The 4,570-nt window shown below is 47.2% G+C and overlaps 1 pseudogene; it reads right to left on the bottom strand.

Moving 5' to 3' along the window:
- Positions 1-972: 972 nt before the first annotated feature.
- Positions 973-1,397, bottom strand: LOC124670981 (annotated as a pseudogene).
- Between the last annotated feature and the right edge of the window lie 3,173 nt (positions 1,398-4,570).

Here is a 4,570-nt window from a genome sequence, read left to right as displayed (position 1 = left end):
GCGACGTGCGCGGTCTGGGGATCCTGCCTCACCATTGCTTGGACGTACGTGGTTTTCCTGCTCGATCTTGGTTACTTTTCGCTCGCAAATTATGAAGTACGTACGAACGAAGACGATGGATCCTGAGAACCAACCTGAGGTTAGGTGGTTAGGAGGATGGTTGTATCCCCAACTCACCAGAGTTTAAACCCCAGGGTTTGACATCTATGTGTCTCATAAAAGCGGAATATTCATTCAGTGGGAGGCGACGTTCCCGTCGACAGCGAGGCGTCTGTGGTGACTTCGTCAATTTCAAGATCCAATCCGCCGACTCAGTCTTCCGGAGGTGCTCATAGGAGTAGGGTGTGCGTGTGTACGTTCATAGGGGTGAGTGTATACGCGTGTATGTGAGCGTCTGCGTTTATACTGTGTTTCTCAAAAAAAAAAAAAAAAAAAGACGACGGATCCTACCTGTGTACGTGCATACTTGTAGTAGCAGAAGTGGAACCCGAGTAGGCAAGGGGTTCACGAAAACGTGCACAGCAGCACAGATGGAATAATCCAGTTCGACGTCGGAAAGGTCTCGTTTCGCCCTCTGTCGTTGAGCACGACCTGATCCGCACCACGCTGTCCAGTTTACTGCTACGTCTAGCCCAGCTATCTCCCAGATGAGTCCCTGGAACAGTCATAATCTACCACGTTCACGGGAAGCTGAATTCGGTCGGCGCCTGCTCGCGCCGTTGCTCATCTGATACTCGAAAACCATGCACATTCGGAAAGCCAAAGCGCGCCATGCTGACTTAACAATATAATCACGTAACAAGTGCAGATTTATACAGATTAACATGTACAGTACGGGTATATCAAACTAAACTGCTAAAGAGGTATAATCTATGCACAGTTCTGAAACTTCAACTGCATAATTAACCCGGTTACCCCTGCCCTGCGTCACACAAACCCAAGCCAATCAACAGGATGGATTGGTCGACCACGTCAATCGCCACAACCGCCGCAGCCACCGCCGCACCCGCCGCCGCACCCGCCTCCATCACCGTCGCCCCCGCCGCACCCGCCGCCACTCAGCGCCTCGCCGACGATCACTCCGGTGGCCAGACCTGCCGCGCCGCCGAGAGCGAGCCCCGCGCCAGCGCCGAGGTCGCTGCGCCCCTGCTTCTGCTGCTGCGGCATGTAGCCGTACGCGCCGGCGGGAGGAGGCGGCGGATGGCCCTTGCCGTAGTAATAAACGCCGTTGTTGTCCTGCCGGCGCGGCTTCTTGGCTCCTTGGCGCAGCCGAAGGCGGCCACGGCCGCCACCGCCACCGTCGCGACGAGCGCGAGGAGCACTAGCGCGGCCGGACTACCGACCAAGTCATCGACCGCCGTGGCGTGGTGGACGCCTAGGGCGCCTAGCCTCACCATTCCCCTGGAACACGGAGCAAGAAGAGGGTCGAGCAGGGCCGGTCCATACTTCTACGGGGCCCTGGTGCAAAGCGGTAACAAAGGGCCCTTCATCACACACAAACAATCAAACACTCTCGATTGGAAAATAAAGCAATATTTAGTACATAGCATAGATCACGATCTTTTAAATTTAGAACTGACACTACATGACATATATTTGTCACGATCAAGCGAACTAATAATTATTGTAAGAAATCATAATGAATCCACAAAATATCATTTTCTAGAATACATATCACCAAACAAGTAGTACAAGCTGCATAAAAGTGGTCAAGACAGGGAAATGAAGCACCTGGCTTGATTTGGATGAAGGACACACAGTTCTGTAGCATAAAAAAGAAGACAACACCCACATGACCTGAATGATTTTCCTCTTTCTCTTCAGTAGGAAGCACTCTCTCAAATCCAATCAAGACCTTTAAAAAGGCAAAATGGAAATCAAGTATTCAACTTGTTTTTTTCCTTTTCCTAGGAAAATCTTGACTTGTTGGGATGAAAAAAGAGAAAAGAGAGATGATCTATTCGACAGTTGATTGAGGTGGAATGGAAATGACGAAAACAGAGCTTGACATCGCCGTAAACTCAAACGGCTATTTGATTTGGAAGAAATTATATTGTTGACATTGAAGTCTTGAAGGACATGTGTTTGGGAAACGATGAAGTTGTACCACTGGCCTCCATTAATAACAGTGACATTGGAAAGCACATCAGCGACAACACCATCCTAGAAATTAATGCATGGAGGAGATGAATCGTTGATTACCAGAGCAAACACGAGAGAAGTGCAATGATTGTATTTTGCTTTAAGGCAACCGGGGCCAATTGTTGATTTCTTTGTGTGTTTCTCCCGTGAATGGTGATCTGGTTGGGCGTTTTTATTTAGAGGCCCAAAACCAGAATTTACAAATGACACTATAGAACTACCTCCACCAGATTTGGGGCCCCTGACTCGTGGGGGCCCAGTGCGGTCGCACTGTTTGCCCGGCCTATGGGCCGGCCCTAGGTCGAGGAGAATGCAATCGTTGGAGAAGCTTGCGAGGTGGGGGAGGATTTGTAGCGATCCAAATTCAGAAGTCCACTCTCCTGGAATCTGTCTACATTACGCGTAGAGACTCCAGACCGCGAGAAATTTCCCTGCAGGGGTTGACCTCTCGCTTTCGCTTGCAATTGTATTCCAACAGAGACGAAATTTCAGAGAAAACTCAACCACACTACACTAAAAAACACGAAAGACCTAGCCTCCCGGGCCGTCGCCACCTACTGTTACACACGGTGCTATTGCTGCTACACCAGCCCAGCACAAGAGCAGGTCTAGGAAGGAAGGAGGGCCTGCAAACCTAATCCAAGATATTATGGAGACAATAGCCAGCTGGACAAAGGGAACTCGAGGGATTTGAGGTCAAGGAGTGTTTATTTTCGTGCGGGGCTGGACGGACGGGGAATAGAACGAAAGAAACATTATTTGACTTGCCGGTGACAGATGCTGTAATATTCACGAAATTTGGGAGCAAGAAAAAATGGATGAATAAGAAATCTTATTTTCTTTATTATTAGGTATAGATAAGGAATCCACACACAAAATATAGCATGCTACCTGATCGGCTCATGCTGGGGGCTTCTCCTACTCTCCGCTCTGTGCGGCCTCTATCCGGAGCGCCGCCTGAAGAGATTGCCTCATGGGCTGCATTGGTGCGCCCCATTTACATCATGTTTGATCGTTCCCTTATCTATTTTGATCTTCTAGGTTTTTTTTGTTCTGTTTTTGTTCTATTCAGATTTAAAAACTATTCAAATTTTGAAAAAGTTCAAACTTAGAAAATGTTTAAACTCTAAAAAAAATTCAAAGAAAAATGTTGGAATTCAAAAATGTTGAAATTTTAAAAATGTTCAAATTGAAAAGTTCACATTAAAAATGTTGAAATTTGAAAATTGTTCAAATTTGAAAATTATTCAAATTAGAAATTGTTGAGATTTAGAATTTCAGAATCAAATAAATTAAAATTTAAAAAATTCAAATATGTAAACTGTTTAAATTCGAAAAAATCGTGTATTAAAATTTTTCAAAAGAACCAGAAATCATCGAAACCGAAGAAAACCAGCTAAAAATCGAGAAACCCATCAAAAACTGGGAAAAAACAAAAAAAAAAAAAACTAGAAACACGAAAATCCTCCTCCCGCTACTCGGCCGAGCCAAGTGGGGCGTCGCTTCAGGTGGCCTCGACCATCGGGCACGCGTTAGGCGGTGAATAGGTTTGGCCCGTAAGGGGGGAGGCGTGATACGTCTCCGACGTATCGATAATTTCTTATGTTCCATGCCACATTATTGATGTTATCTACATGTTTTATGCACACTTTATGTCATATTCGTGCATTTTCTGGAACTAACCTATTAACAAGATGCCGAAGTGCCAGTTGCTGTTTTCTGCTGTTTTTGGTTTCAGAAATCCTAGTAACGAAATATTCTCGGAATTGGACGAAATCAACGCACAGGGTCCTATTTTGCCACGAAGCTTCCAGAAGACCGAAGAGTCAACGAAGTGGGGCCACAGGGTGGCCAAACCCTAGGGCGGCGCGGCCTGGCCCCTAGCCGCGCCGGCCTATGGTGTGGGGCCCCTGTGCCCCCTCCTGACTTGCCCTTCCGCCTACTTAAAGCCTCCGTGACGAAACCCCCAGTACCGAGAGCCACGATACGGAAAACCTTACTGAGACGCCGCCACCGCCGATCCCATCTCGGGGGATCCAGGAGATCGCCTCCGGCACCCTGCCGGAGAGGGGATTCATCTCCCGGAGGACTCTACGCCACCATGGTCGCCTCCGGTGTGATGTGTGAGTAGTCTACCCCTGGACTATGGGTCTATAGCAGTAGCTAGATGGTTGTCTTCTCCCCATTGTGCTATCATTGTCGGATCTTGTGAGCTGCCTAACATGATCAAGATCATCTATCTGTAATTCTATATGTTGCGTTTGTTGGGATCCGATGAATAGAGAATACTTGTTATGTTGATTATCAAAGTTATATCTATGTGTTGTTTATGATCTTGTATGCTCTCCGTTATTAGTAGATGCTTTGGCCAAGTTGATGCTAGTAACTCCAAGAGGGAGTATTTATGCTCGATAGTGGGTTCATGCCT

The sequence above is a fragment of the Lolium rigidum genome, chromosome 7 (genome assembly GCF_022539505.1).
Source record: "Lolium rigidum isolate FL_2022 chromosome 7, APGP_CSIRO_Lrig_0.1, whole genome shotgun sequence".
Lineage (NCBI taxonomy): Eukaryota > Viridiplantae > Streptophyta > Magnoliopsida > Poales > Poaceae > Lolium > Lolium rigidum.
This window is presented reverse-complemented; position numbering and strand designations above follow the sequence as displayed.